The sequence below is a fragment of the Miscanthus floridulus genome, chromosome 15, assembly GCF_019320115.1.
Source record: "Miscanthus floridulus cultivar M001 chromosome 15, ASM1932011v1, whole genome shotgun sequence".
Lineage (NCBI taxonomy): Eukaryota > Viridiplantae > Streptophyta > Magnoliopsida > Poales > Poaceae > Miscanthus > Miscanthus floridulus.
In genome coordinates, this window is record NC_089594.1 from 51,694,515 (window position 1) to 51,710,640 (window position 16,126).

At 39.3% G+C, this 16,126-nt stretch overlaps 1 non-coding gene across 1 annotated transcript; it reads left to right on the forward strand.

Annotated features, from left to right (window-relative positions):
* The first annotated feature begins 14,832 nt into the window (after positions 1 to 14,832).
* On the forward strand, positions 14,833 to 14,941 carry LOC136509682 (small nucleolar RNA R71). The gene has a single exon (XR_010772432.1). It is a non-coding gene; the product is annotated as a small nucleolar RNA R71 (small nucleolar RNA).
* The last annotated feature ends 1,185 nt before the right edge of the window (positions 14,942 to 16,126 follow it).

Genomic DNA, 16,126 nt, shown 5'->3' on the forward strand with positions numbered 1-16,126 from the left:
GACACATGGTCTCACATGATCACATGAAATTTGACCCTTGTGGTCATGATCGTTATTTAGAGTTTTGAATCACATCACATAAAATAACAACTTATAAATAAAGCTTATTTAGTGAATGCATTCAAAATTTTTTACTTTATGAATGCTTTGCAATGCATATGATGACATGTTAAGTTTTAGTGCTAGCTCAAAACACCAGAGGTGTTATAGCAATACACATTGTACTGGCATTTTACCCTTTTGGGTTTATCTTCTAGAAGCGATACCCTTCTGGTATCGGCTATTAGAGCTAACAACCGAGCAAATTGATCGTCAAATATTAATCCAAACATTAGGGTAATATTCCTTTAAATACTCCCCATTTGATTGCTCCATTGAATCCTTCTTTTCCTCTCAGTGTTTCCAAAATATAAGTATTACCCGGCGCACATCGCTTGATCCGATGAGGTCCTTCCCAGTTAAGTGACCATTTGCCGGATTTACTGCCTTTTGACCCGATCAGCAATTTCACTTTTTAGACCAAGTCTCCTTCAAAGAATTTCTTAATCACAACCTTTTATATTTTACAACCCTTGGTTTATTGGCTTCAATGTTTTTCAAGAGCATGCAGCCAAAGTCAACTCAAGTCTTAAGTTATTCATCACAAGATTATGGTAGACTTCGATTGATAAATCACTCTACAACATAACACGCCTTGATTCAATTTGAACTTCCCAAGGAAAGACTACATCATGTCTATGTACAAGTTCATAAGGCGATCAGCTCCTTTACTCTTGGTCATCAAGGGCAATCTATTCCTAGCCTTCTCCATAGTTTGTCTCCCTTTTCCATTTTTGAAGATCAAGTCCTTTGTTCCGGCTAAAGAACCAATTTTGAAAATAGCCGATTCTAGACTCTCGGTTTTAATTATATCTAGGTCTAAAAACATGACCCTTATTTAGAGAGCCCTTCAATCTTCCATCCTTAGTCATCTGGCACTGCATTCTCTTAGACATTGGTGAAGTGGCGTTTCACCTTCTATTAATTGCGGTTGCCTTTTGCGCATCCCAAGGCATCTGCCTCTTCACTTCATGTCTTCAAATACTAGCCGAGGGCTTTGGCCTCAAACACATCTCTATTCACAATTGTTCCTTCGCTCTCTTCCGCCTGCCAAAACCCTATAGCGGTTTTCTTCCTTTCTTCCATAGATCTAATCATTCCTCATGGCCTGACGAAGATAATCAAGGTAAGCGCGTGGTAGAGGAGATCCCGATAGAAGACATGCCAATGAACCAGCATCTCTGATGCATGAGGTGAGATTGGCAACCTCTATTCATGATGGTGACCTATTTTGACTCGCCTATAGGTTCATTGTGAATGACAGCCTTCATCCTTTCCCTAGGATCGACAAACCCACTGATGCTGCATCTTCCATGCTGGCTTCATCATCAGGTTCTTCCAACTCATATGACAGCAATGATGCCCAGTGCTTCTTTCAAGAATGGAGGGTGGCCAAGGACCGCTATTCCGAGGCGATTTGGAACAACGGCTAGCTTGAGATTCGTCTAAGGGTCTTCCAAGCAGCCCTTAATGCGGCTGAGGAGGAGGCCATGTCGTTCGAGCATAGCTGGCTAAGTTTGATATAGCGGTAGCAGGTAAGATGAGTTCCATGAACATTTCTATTCTGGTTTCCATTGCCTTTGTCTTGATATTCTTCTACGATCACCAGCTCAAACGGTGCAATTGGAGTCTCTCCAATTGGCAGCAAACATGGTCACGGACGCCGTCAATGCTGGGGGTTCCCTCATTGATGCTCGTCTCCAAGACATCCTAGTCCGCATCCAGGAGATTACCCTTCATGGCGTTCGTCATGGCATGTTGGTGGTGCTAACTATGGCGCAAGTCCAAACCGGGCATGATCTCCACGCCATGGAGGTTGGTTTCCCGATTGGCGATGGCCCTAAGGGACGTGAAGATTTGATAGAAGATTTCACCGCAACAGCGGAGGCCATCGTGGACATCACATCCGCTTAGGATGTGGTGAACAAAGTCTTTGACTAGATTATACTTAGGGGAACCAATGAACAAAGACTTCTCTTTTATGAATGTGCTTTAGTGTAATGCCCTTGTGTATGATTGTTTTTGCTATATAGGCGATACATATTGTATCGGCTTTCATTGTCTTTAAAGATTTTCATTTTTTTGAACTAGAGGCGATACTCTCCTGGTATCGGCTATTAGAGCCAAGAGCAAATCGGCTATCAAGTGTTAATCAAATGTTAGGATAACACCCCACAAAACTTTTCATATCAAAGGTCAAATGATTAATTAACCTAGGCCAAGCATCCTATTAAGTGAAACAGAACTTCTTTAAGAAATCCATTAACTCTAAATCGCGCTTACACTTTGACTCAGTATTCACATACGTCGGCCTAAATCCATCTCCAAGACTCAATGCTTAGTTTTCCTTTAATCCAATGGCCAACTGTGAAGCCATGACTTTTCTACTAAAACAAACTCTTAGAGCCAATCACTTGCATCGACTGTTGGCTTTCATTACTGATCTTAATGAAGCCTTCTTCCCATGACTTGCTAGAAAAATATTCAAAGTCTCCTAGTTCCCAAAAGACTAGATTGGTTGTTGCGATGCTTACAGACTCATTAGCACGAACCAGTTCAACATCATCTCCATGCCATTGAATCAAACACTAATGCATGATCGATGGTATACAGCAGTTCGCATGAATTCAATCGCGACCAAGGAGCAAACTGTATGACCCTTTTCCATCGATGACAAAGATTGTTGTGAGCGGAGTCTTGCTTCTGATTGTTAGTTCGACATTTATTGCCCCCCAGGTCTTAGACGTATTACCTCTGAAGTCTTTAAGCATCATGTCAGTCTCCATCAGATCTTTTGGTCCTTTGCCAAGTTTATGAAAAGTAGTGTAAGGCATAAGATTGATAGAAGCACCTCCATCCACTAACATTTTGTTCATCAGCTTTCCATCAATAGGACCTTTCATATATAACGCTTTTAAGTGATGATGTTTGATTGGTTTGTCAAATATTGCTTGTTGTACAACCATTAACTTGGCAACTATCTCCTCATACTCTGATTCATTGAAATCCAAATAAACTTCTTGATCTGTCGGAGCTCTGAATTCTAATGGCAACAGAAAAGCCATTTGGATATTAGTCAATGGTTGCTTTCTATCGGCTGTCTGCTTAGTATGCCATACTTGAGGTTTACCGAATGCCTAAGCCTGTTCCATCTCTTTATTCCTTAGGCATTGCACCCTTCTTTTCTGGCTTCTTATTAAACCTCCTGGACACCATTGGCCCTTTTGCCAAACATATTTTCTTTCATTGCCTTTCTCTTCATGATCAGCCCAGTCCTGGTCAACAACTCTCTTCCCAAGATGATCATGAACACTTTTATTTTTTAAGCACCGATCCATGTTATTATGATGATATGCATCTTAAGAATGGATAGACCGGACAGTTGGTTTGAGACTGCCTATGCTCCCGATATTGATTGCTGCATTCTGGATAGTCATGTCTGGTAGGCAACTTCAAACCTTCATTTCAGCAATGTCTAAAGAAAGGACAATTCCAATGTAATTTGACTTGTTTCCTTTCATACCTCTCTTCTTTCAGTTGATGCTGGTATGCTTGATCCTTTAACCAACGCTGAATAATCCTTTTCTTTCTACCGCTGACACTTATTCAACAGAATCTGAGATGTAACCCATGGCTTTATCGTCTCTGCTTTTGACGTCTCCTCCTGCTCGTATCGGCTCTTTTGCTTGGCACGACAGTCTTTTAATCTCTCTGTACTCGTCAGTAGATATTTGCATCTTGGGATCAACTATTATAGCTTCTTTTTCATTTGGTTGATGCTAGGACCTTAGTTTTTCCTTTGAATAGCCCAGCATCAACCATGTTTAGATCTCCTAGGAAAGAATTATTATCAACTTTCATTTTCCGAGGCATATCCAATTTGACCTCCCCTGACTGAATAGCCCTCTGTATATGCTGCTGGAAAATTCTACATTCATTGGTGGAATAAGAAGTAGCATTATGGAATTTGTAGAACTTATTCTTTAATTGATCAGGGGGCAACATGACATGACCATCAGGCAACTTGATTTGCCCTTTCTCAAGTAAGAAATCAAAGAGCTTGTCTGATTTGGTGAAATCAAAGTCATAGCTCTCCTCAACTCCTCTGCCCTAAGGATTTGGCACCATTACTGTCTTCTTGCCCCAAATTCTATTCAGCCACAGCAACCTCTTCTTCTTCATCTTCATAGCCATCATCGACTGAGTATGGATCATAAGCTTCGGCTACTATGGTACTCTTATGGAACCATGTATCTATGCACATACTCTAGAATTGGCTATTAAGCGCTGCTACTCATTGAGCCAATTGACCCAAGTTATCAAATTCTTGTCCCAGCAGCTTTTCTTTCCACATCGGCAACATTCCTTGAATAGCTCAAGCAGCTAGTTGATCATTGGCCAAGTTTAAGGAGAAGCACAAGTTCATGGTTTCTCGGAACCTCTGAAGAAATTTAGTGCCTGATTTATTAGTCTTCTGTCTTATAGTTGTTAGATTGGTAATCTTCTTTTCTCTAGTCCTAGTGTACAAATATGTATGAAATTTTTTCTAGGTCAGCCCAATTGATAATGGAATTGACTGGCAATGATGAAAACCAAGTGAAGGCTAGCCCTAATAAGGACAAGGAGAAGAAATGAACTCGATGGGCATCCTCAACTGATGCTTTGCCTAATTGTGTAAGATACCGACTGATATGTTCTATCATGCTTGTACTGTCTTGGCTAGTAAACTTAAACTTAGCAAACCCTAGGAGCCTGTAATTTATGGGAAGAGCGACTAAATCATACCATTTTGGATACGGGTGTTTATACGAAAAGGTCAGTCCTTTTTGCTTTAGACCGAACTGATTCTTCATCATCTCGGTCACCCTCAGCAATAATTCATCAGCCTATGGATTTGGATTTCTTTGCACCTGCTGACCCATCTATGGATTGAAATCCCATGTGCCTTGGTATCCTAGATTTGGTATTATGTGAAGGGTGTTATAAACCATGCCATAGTGATACCCTTGTGGAATCTTGGTGTTATAAACCATGACATAGTGATACCCTTGTGGAATCTTGATCTATTGGGTCCTTTGCTAGCTGGCTGCTTGAAGTCTCTTATTGTAGACATAAGGATCTATATCCCTACGAATCCTTTGAATTGATGGTGCTATTTTTTGAGCCGACGATGATATGTGGCCTGATGTGCCAAAATTGATCACCTAGTTCTAACTTTGCCTCATCGGCTGTTGCACATGCTACATTGACGGTCTAGGATTGTACTGTATCTGATTCATAGTAGTTCCTTGAGCCTGTTCAGATGAACCCTAAACTGTTTGGACATCACCATTACTAGTTGGTGCTGCTTCTTGATGGCTGGTACCAACTTGATTAGTCCCTTGGGTCGATAGATCTAGAATGTTGTAATAAGTCGGTCTGCCTTGACCAACTAGAAATCCATGAATTCGCCTCTCTCATGGCGTTGTGGAATATGTCCATAAAAGCTTCATTATGGCTTGATATGGCATCACTAACAGATTTGTCTACAACTTTCTTAAAGAAATGTCTGTCTTCATCTTCAGTCGTATCTATCTGCCCATGTAGTAGAACTCTTGGTAGCTAGAAATTTCTGAATAATTGTGTTGTCATATGTTTTGGTGTAGGACAACAAATATTTGTTCTAAAACTCTTTTGTAGCTTTGCTGATGATACCCTTATCCCCATCAGGTAGATCTTCATAATGCAGCATAAGGATGTCGTTGTTGTTATGAACCACCATGATGATAGTGGGGCCCATTGGGCACGCTAGAAACTATATGTCGACATAGAATTTTTGTCCTGTGCTGAGGACACACACAGCAAGCCAGAAGGGTCTGCTTGATAGAGTTGTAGATCTGCCTAGCTTCAGCGCAGGGATGGTCGATCCTATGCACTCCTCCCGAGACATGCCAGTCAATTTGACCCTGTAATTGATAAGGAGAGAAAGCTTATCAGTAATTAAGGGTAGAACTTGCTGGTGTTGCTAGATAGTCCTGAATGTGCTGGCTCTGAGAGCCGATATGAAAGGAGATCAACTAAATAGTCAATTCCAGCATATTCATGAGAATAAATTGGTTAAAGCTCATTGGGTTGTATAAGAAGAATTGGTTATCATTCAAGATAAATGTCGTTATTTGAGCAGATATTAATCAATGGCAATAAGATGTCAACAATGATTTGTTTATGCTGAGCCAATGATTATAAGCAACCTGAACCCCTTTTTATATAAAGAAACAATTCAACACCATTTAACTATTTAATAAAGATAAATCTAATAAACATGTTAGATCTTATCTATCGCTATGACCAGTGGGGCATGAGGCAGAATCATACAGGCCGTAGAAATAACAATAGACTCAACGACCCTAACTCATTACTAATATCAGTGGGGCACAAGGAAGAATCATGCAGGTCGTAATACAATAATAAGATCATGGGGCAAACACATCTTTCAATCTATCTTTACTTCAACGATCTCAGTGATACGAACTGCTCTTGAAAGCACTCGATATCAGCTAAAACAGCCGATTCAGGCAAGTGCACAGTTAAAGTCATGCCTTATTAGGAATAGATCTACTGAATAATGATCCCCACTTCATGGTGCTAATAGTGGGGTGTGAGGCAGAATCACACAGGCCATGATAATGGGCCATGGAATGGTTTTTGCTAGCTAATAAATCTACTCAAGACACAACATGCTTTAACTGCACACTATACAAGATCAAGATTGATGTAAAACAGCCTGATAAAACATAACTCATCGTTTAATGTATAGATTAGATCAGGTTTAGATTAACAAATGATGGGCTAAATAAGATATAAGGCCGATCTAGATCAATCCCAATCGGGTAGAGTGATATTACTATAATTTAGATGAATAATGAAAGCAATAAGCAATATCGGTAACATAATGAATCTATCAAAGACTGTCATTCTAAGGTAGAGCCGATAACTTGACCTTGATCTAGTTCATGCAGTGGGGGTCAACTGGATCGATGCAACCATACTTGAACTAGGTAAGAATCGATAACTAACTTATACTAGAGTCATAGTGGAGGTCGACTGGATTGATGTAGCCGTACGAACAGAGGTATAAGCCATAACGGTACTTACAACAAGCAGTGGAGGTTGACCTGGATCGATGCAGCCATACTTACTGAAGAACTCACCGAGATCTACTCTACTCCTACTCCTAAGGGGTGGCCGGAGCCAAAAAAGTAAATGACTTGTATATTGGATTGATTGTTGTTTTTACAATAGCTGGGGTTCGGTATTTATACCCGGGACCTATGTATAATTCCTATCTAAGCACGACTCAACATAATTTTTGACCCTAGAGAAAACATTCCTAATTTAAGATAACTTGGACTCTAATCGTTTCCCTTTTGTAGAGTCCATCATGTTTCATCTTGGCAGCGATCGTAGCCTGTCATTATCTACTAGCGCTACCTGAAGAAAGTCGATTCTAGTGCTGCATTCAAATCAGTTGATCCTGATCCGCACGCAATTGATTCCCTACTGACATGATCTTGGGAGCTTTCGAGTCCCTGTGACTCTTCTTCCAAATTTTGGTGTAAACAGTTTCGTATGTCCTCACAAACTTAGGAAAATTAAACTTCTAACGACATTCATGGTGTCATACATATGTTCTCTCATATATAACATAACTAGTTGGGCTACATGTTTCGTTGTTAGTGTACCTACACAAGAATTTCATTTCAGCCCAACCCCATAATTATATATGTAGAATATAAATCTGGGTCTAGATTGCAAGCTAAATACTTCCATATATATACACCCATATATATATATACTTCCATATCAAAGCAAAGCTACCCGAGAGTAAATACATCCTATATATACATATAATTATGCATATACAGCCATATCAAAGCTAACCCACAATTAAATACTTCCATATATATATGATACATACATATACTTTAGTATCAAAGCTAACTCTCCCCATTAGACTGCACGCTCACAACTTGTGGTCATTCCACTGTGATGATGAGTGGCATCTTACCTTGGGCGTAGAGGCATTTGATCCATACATTACCACTCAAGTGAATGGCATCCATACATTAGCACGCCATATGGATGATGAAAATAAAAACCCCCAAGTTAATACTTGGTAAGCCACCTGAAATACTTAACTAGGCATAAAGGAAGTGATCACTGGCACACTTTAGATTCAAACTTTAGGTTTAAACACCTATATATAGCTATAAGTTTCTAAAAACTAGTTTTGGAAAAACAAAAATCTTTGTTTTAAATACACATGTGGCAATTAATGTTGAATCTTGCTCTGATGCCAACTGTAGCAAACCAACTAATTTATAAGAGCACAAGTACAATGGCAGCTCGCTAAGCGGTTGCACTATCATACTTGAGCCCATATAAACCCTGATAGTCCGTCGAGTACCACAAAGGGTCTCGATTAACCATCAACATACTACCAAGATCATACATGATTCAACATACATGTCACATGTTACATAAAGTTCATAAATACAGTTCATCCATCAAAGTACAAATTAAAGTTATTACAAACCACTGTTCAGGTAAGATAGTAGCGGAAGCAAATTAAAAGTTTAAAACCAACACCTACAACATTGTTTAAATATAGTGTCAGCTCACAATCACACTTCCACAAAAGCATAAGAGAGGGATTAATAAGATATGCCTGCCCAGGGCTTACTCCTCGTCCATGGCGACACAGAAGTAGTTCTTCCAATAGCCTTGATAAATTGTATCATCTACAATAATGGGAATAAAACCCTAAGTACGAGAAGCTACTCAGCTAGACTTACCCGTCATAAACCAAAAATAAAGTGACTCTAAGGATTATGCAAGGCTTTATAAGTGGAGATAGCTTGACAACATTTTGCATAAAAAAGCTTACCAATTTAAGTATATAGTTATAATTTAGTCATCAGGTTAATTATAGCTATTCATCTATAGATTATCAACTAACCTATACCAAACATGTGGTATATCATTTAGTAGCATACAGTAGTAACCATAGCCGGTATAATAATTCCATGTTCATTCGAACCATCATATTTCATAACATAGTTACTACGATGTTGGGACTAGCCAAGTTTCTCACTGTCTAGGAGAGACGATGATTCGAATTGATTTCAACCAGCTAGGAATTTATTCCTAACACAAACCCAAGCAAACCAGATCAACGGTCACCTTAGGTCACCTTTGGTACAACTCAGGTACATATTTCACAGGTTTGACCAGCGCCACACAATCAGGGACAACCGCTGCCAGGATAATTAGGACTACCCTACCCATGGGCTCTTATCTGGCTCCCCACACATCCTTACTACCATCTAGAGTGCACACTTTTATTGAATGGGGCCATCCTGAGTTGAGTTGCTTGGCTTTGTGGTCGAAATGAGTTATCCGGCCAACTAAGTGAGAGGCATGTGTTCAATCTCGATAGAAGCGCCAACAATGGTACGATCCTTAATCAGCACAGATGGAATCACATAAGTCAACCTACACTTAGACTCTGCCCCACCTCTAGTTACAATATCCCATGGTTTGTTTCTACGATAGCAAATATAGCCAACCATGCTTCGGTATCCACCTATATCTCACAAGTGATAGAAAATCACTCGACTTCTACCGATCTAAGCATGGCTAAGCATATATTCAATCCTGGACCTACATAGGGTTAAAGATATATGTATCTGGATAAGGTAGTTCTATGCATGAAGTGTTTCCAATAAACTCTTATAACCTAATGCATCAAACATAGAGGACTCAAGTGATATTTTGTAAAGCATGGGAGGCTTAAAATGCTCCAGGGCTTGCCTTTAAGGAAAGAGGTTGGCCTATGATCCAGCACTCAGGGAGGTCCTTAAGAGTTTGCTCCTCTCCTCCTAGAGCTATGGCCTGAGGTGTCTCCTATTGTTCCTCCTCTTCTTCTTTGTCAAACTCCAAAAGAGTTATCCCTTCAGACGATCCTATATGCATGTGCATGAAATAAGATATCATGGATGCATATATAATGATATGTATGATATGATATGATGTGATGAATACATCCTCATAAGTGTTCTCAGTAGCATTGCATTATGGTGGTAACAAGTTACATTTTAATTTACTGAGTAGATGCATATCTCTTCTCTAGTAACTGAACAAACACTCATGTAAAACATTTCATGGACTGCAAGACAGCAGCCACTTGTTTTGACCATAACTAGAGTTATATAGATCAAAATAATATAGTTATGACATTCTGGAAATCTTATAAAATTGCCTACAACTTTCTTTTAATCAGTCTCAATGTGATTTAGCAGTTATCTAGGTCAAACAATTCAATCTTTTAGATCAATCCAGAGAGCAAGCATTTTGATAGCAAACTTCTAACATCTATAATTCTTAGACCACAAGGCCTATGATTATGAAAATTTAACACAAGGTAGATAAGTAAGTTATCTATAACTTTCTTATTAACAAGTTTCATAGAAAAGGTCATTATCATCAAGAAATTATCATCACAATAGAAACTATATATACAGTCATCTAGTTGAATTATAAAGCAATAATTAACTAGTTGCATACAACCAATTACTTCTAAGCCTAACTAATAACATCAACAAATCATATGCATCACAAGCATCACAAAAAATATCATGGTTAAACATAACTAATTTATTTATATTCATTTATTAATTTCCTTAGATAATAAGGGGATTTAAAGGATAAATATTTTCCATGCTCAATAAATTCTGAGAAAATTATAATAGCCTATAAATGACACTAGTAGTCTACTATATAAATTTTATGTCATTTGGATAAGTATAGCTACCTCTACAAAAATGACAATTTACATATGCTTATTTTAGCAAAAATAGTTTAGCATGGTAAAAAGTGTTAAGCAATAGATTTCATATTTTTTGTACTTTCCTCCTAGCATGATAATACTATATAAAAATTTGTATGATCATATGTTTTGTATTTTTATCCGAATTAATTTCACTAGAAACTAGAAATTAATTAGGATTAAACATGAAGACCATACTACAATTATGTTTATTGTAGGTTTAATATTTTTATTAGCTAGAGCATGTCAACACAAGATCAGCAAAATTAGAATCACATTTTTATCACCTTCCTAGCTCAAGTTATGTAATTTACAAGCTAGAAACTATTTTAAAAGCACTTATCTTGCTCAATTTAATTCTCCTAGAAAATACCCTAAACAGTAGATTTCATATTTTTATCAAATATTACACTTCATGATGAATCCAACAAAATTTAGTTCATCCCATTTGGATACTCCTACCTCTAGATATAATTTTTGCAAGTTTGCATTCAAATTTGTGAAAAAAATCAGGAAAAACATTTCAAAAACCGACTGACAACTAGGACCCGCGAGTCAATGGGACCCACATGTCAGTGACACATAGAGCAGGGGCATGGCTTGACTGATGAAAAGCTCACCGATGGCGAGATTATCGGTGGTAGCGTCACCACCGACGTGTTACCCTAAGTCAACCTGCACCTATAGGTACCCTCGGTTATTTCGGAGGATCACTGGAGCTAGCTCGCTAGCAAGCATGGTGGGTCGGCGGCGGCACGAGGTGGTGCTCTAGCCATCCCTAGCGATAGCATGGCTAAGCAAGCATGGCTATGGCATCTACAAACCCTAGCAAAGCTTTATGGCATGGATTAGGTTAGGGTGGAGCGGCGACAAAGCTTGGTCATGTGCATGGCGGCACGGCGGCATGAGCGCAACGACGACACGATGACATCCCGCTCTGATGAGGCCGGCATTAGCCTTAGGCTCTTGCCTCGAGCTAGACCTAGCTCTAACCTAACTAACATCTAGAAGCGCACAAGGAATAGAACCAGGCATGCACTAGCCATGGCGGCGTGCATGGCGGTGGTTCTCTTGACTCACAACGGTGCGACTCGTGTTTCAGCACCGGTGACATAGTAGTGGCTCAACAAGCTATTGCTATAGCTTCTATGACCTACAATGAAGATGAATCAAGAGAGAGAGAGATATGGGAGGAGCGGTGGATAGGGCCGGCCACGACGAGCTCAAAGCTCCACGGCGCTCCATGACCATGACAGTGACGACGACGTAAAATGTCGCATTACCTAGGCTCTAACAGTGGCAATGGTGGCTTAGGGAGGTAGAGGAGATGATGGCGAAGCTGTAAGCAAGATGGATTGGATGGTGGTGTGGTGGTGGTTGCATGCGAACACGGCGGAACTCGACAATGGCGACTGGCGGTGCTTGGCTTACTCTAGCATGTGAAGAAGAGGCAGAGTGAGGGTGAGAGAGCAAGAGTGAGTGAGCATGGTGGCTTCGCCTCCCTTATCTCCCCCTGTTGGCCCGAACTAGCTGGGTCGATGCTAGCATCCTACCACCATGCAGTGCGCGTGGCCTAGCACGGTCGGCCACGACGGCCAGCCGATTCAAATCGGCTAAGCGCTGATCCCATTGACTGACAACGCTACTTTGTTCCTCTATATCTCCTAATCCAATTTGAGTTAGCAAAATTGGTATTAGTGAAAGTTGTAGAGCTATGTGAGATCTCCAACTTTGCTTTAGGAACCATTATCTAATTCTCAATGGTTTTCAAACTACAAAGCTCTAAAGTGAGGTACTTTGAAACTCAAAACAGCTTCAACACTTAGAAAATTTTCAAGTTTTGAAAACAGCATTTTGTTGATACTTGTGAGCTCTATTTGTCTATGTTAGACATTGAATTAGCTCATGACCCTTAAATAAAGTTTGTTACCCATGACAAGAACTACAACTTTTATTCAAGTCACATAGCCATGCAAACACTCTAAGATACTGTTCAACTTTGGTCAAACTAGTATCATGAAAATGGCATTTCAAATGAAACCAACACTTAGAAGCAAATTTGGTCTATGTCATGAATATAAACATTATTCCAATTATCATTCTAGATGTGTCTAAGGTGTTTTCATGACCACACAACAATCTCATACATTGGTCACATATGATTACAAGCATAAGCATATATATATAATCAACATTTCATGTGATAAGGTATAAGAACTGAGATGAAATTTCTTATGCTCATGTTCATGAATGCTTGGATGATGCTTGTGCTCATGAAATTCAAGTGCCAAATGCAAAGCTTAACATAGGGGTGTTATAGGAACAAAGGTTCATTACCGAATAAATATTCATATGTTACCTTGACATTATATTGACTCTCGATCCAATGTCGTAGAAGGTCTTACAGAAGATTCTTTTTCCAATGGTACACTCGATCATCGGAACAACTAGATCATCCTTCTTAGCAAGGAATGGTGAAGCGAGGAGGTGGTCATACTTAGATCAGAGTGTGTTGATCAGTTGACCATTTCTTCTTGTGGTTGACTAGTCTTGTTCTTCCTCCTTCTTTGGTTATTCTTCTTCTTGGTCACTGTTGTCTCTTCGAGTAGGTATGCCTTTTTTAGATGACTAGGAGATTGTACGATGCGATTCTAGAATGAGAACTTCTCCTTTTTATCCTTGATTGTGAAATAGATCTTGGCACTATCTATGTAGATGATGGCTTTTGCTGGTGCTCAAGAAAGGTTAGCCTAGGATGATGGGTGCCATTTCATCTCCACATGTTTCCAAAACCATAAAGTATACGAGAACATATGATTGTCCCACTCATATAATGGCATCTTCAAGAACTCCCTTGGGGTAGCAGAGTGACTGATCTGCAAGCTACAAACATATATTTGTGTACAATAAAGTATCTTCATTAATTTTATCATAGATTACCTTAGGCATGATGTTGACACTTGCTCCAAAATCACAAATAGCTTCCTAGAAGATGTAAGGTACAATAGCAATAGGGATGACAGGTCTCCCTGGATCACCTTTCTTGTTGGGTAGGGTGTAATCTATCAACATTCCCTTTGATGGTTGCGTGTAGTAGAAAGCTGCATTGTGAATATCGACAAGATTTGCAGTTTCTAAATCTTTCGGCTGCCCTAGAATCTTACCTTTGTCGGACGGAGGAACAACAGCCACTAGCTAAGCTATTTATGATTCTATCTTTTATTAAAGCTATGTTGGTTCTTAATGGCAGAAGCAAAGCTATCTATTTTGTTACTTATATTTTCTAGAATTTTAACATTGGTAGCTATCTTCTTAGATAATCCTTCCATAAGTCTAGATTGGCTAGCAATTAATTCTCTCTAGGGTAGTTGATTGAAGTTATTATAATTATTACCTTGAGGGTTACCTTGGTAGTTACCTTGGTAGTTTGACCTTTGTTGCTAGTTCCATCCTTAATTCTGTTGAGGACGATAGTAGTTGTTGTTGACAAAGTTCACATCCTCTTAGGATTCAGGTCAGCTGTTCCCTGAATGCCCAGTGTTGCCACATACTTCACACGTCATGTGTGAATTATGAATGGGCATGACTTCTTGCTTTTCATTAGCTCGGTCTTCGATCTTCTTCATTAGTAGGTCCATCTTGGTAGATAGCATGTCTACCTCCTTGAGTTCATCATACCTCCACCTCTCTTGTGGGTCTGAACACAATCTTCATTCCAGCCTTGGTTGGAGGACAACTTCTCCACAAGAGTGGTCGTAGATAGAAGTGTAAGTGACAAGAATGCACCTCTAGCAGCAGCATCCATGGTCTCATGGGTATTGTTGGTCAACCCATGGTAGAATGTCTACATGAGTAGCCAATTCTCCATCCCATGATGAGGACATTCTAATATATAGTCTTGAAAGCGTTCCCATACCTCAAGGACAGATTCATCATGTTGCTATTGAAAACTTAAAATTTTCCCACATAGAGCATTGGTCTTGCCCATGGGAAAGAACTTTGCTAGGAAGGCAATGGAGCAGTTATCCCATGTAGTGTTTCTATCTTTATTGGCATAGAACCTGCTTCTCCTTCCCCAAAAGTGAGAATGGGAAGAGGCAAAGTAGTATGGCGTCCTTGGTTACTCCCTTGATGGTGAAAGTGATGTAGATCTCCAGAAAGTGTTGGAGATGAACACTAGCATCTTCATGTGCCTTTCCACAAAATTAGGCTTGCTTGCACCATGTTGATGAGAGCTGACTTGAGCTTGAATCCATTGTCTCCCTCATTGACTATGGGTCCAGTCTAGATGTTGGTAGTGGTTGGAGTAGAGAATTCACGAAGAGTCCTATCAGCCATGGCTTCAAATTCTGGTATTAAGCTTCGCCTTATATGGTTATCTTTTGACTCTAAAGCTAAAACTTTTTTGAGTTTAGCCTTAGTCCTCTTAAGTAGTGCTTCTGGATCATCAACGTAGTTTGTCGAAAGGTCAACACTGGTCATACATTACCCTACATAAGATACACAAGTAGACAAAACAAAGGTAAGCCTCTTAGAGCAGAGGTCAATGGTTATTTCCATCACATCAATAAGTATAAGTTTATCAATACTTCCTTTGCCTAGCTACCTTCCCCAGCTACAGCGCTAGAAATGCTTGTTGGTATTTATTAACTTATCACTTGTTTTAGTAGCCACATATTATAAACCTATATCTCCTAACATTACTTTACTAGGTTGTCATCCCTAGTGATGATGCCAGAGATAATTGTTGGTACTACTTAGCATTACTATTAGAATAACTCTAAGTAATTCTTTATTAATTTATGTGACTAGAAAGAATATATATGAATGAAAAGGGATCTATAAGCGCACAGATAATATACCATTGTAGCACTTCACCCGGGAGTATTCTAGGTATCGTTATTTATATTTTTACCACAGGGAACATCTAGCATGGACAAGTATTGATAACTTATACTATTGATGGAGAAGTAAACCATAACCAATATTCTACTCATAACAGGGGTAAGTCATAGGATAAGATATATATATGATAAGTATTGATCAATGACAATGATAAATCACTTAGAGTACTCCTTTCTATGGCATTAGCATGGTCAGGTAGAATATTAGAGGAATAATTCCTAAGTCATTTTAATTATAAGTCAAAGCAAACATTGA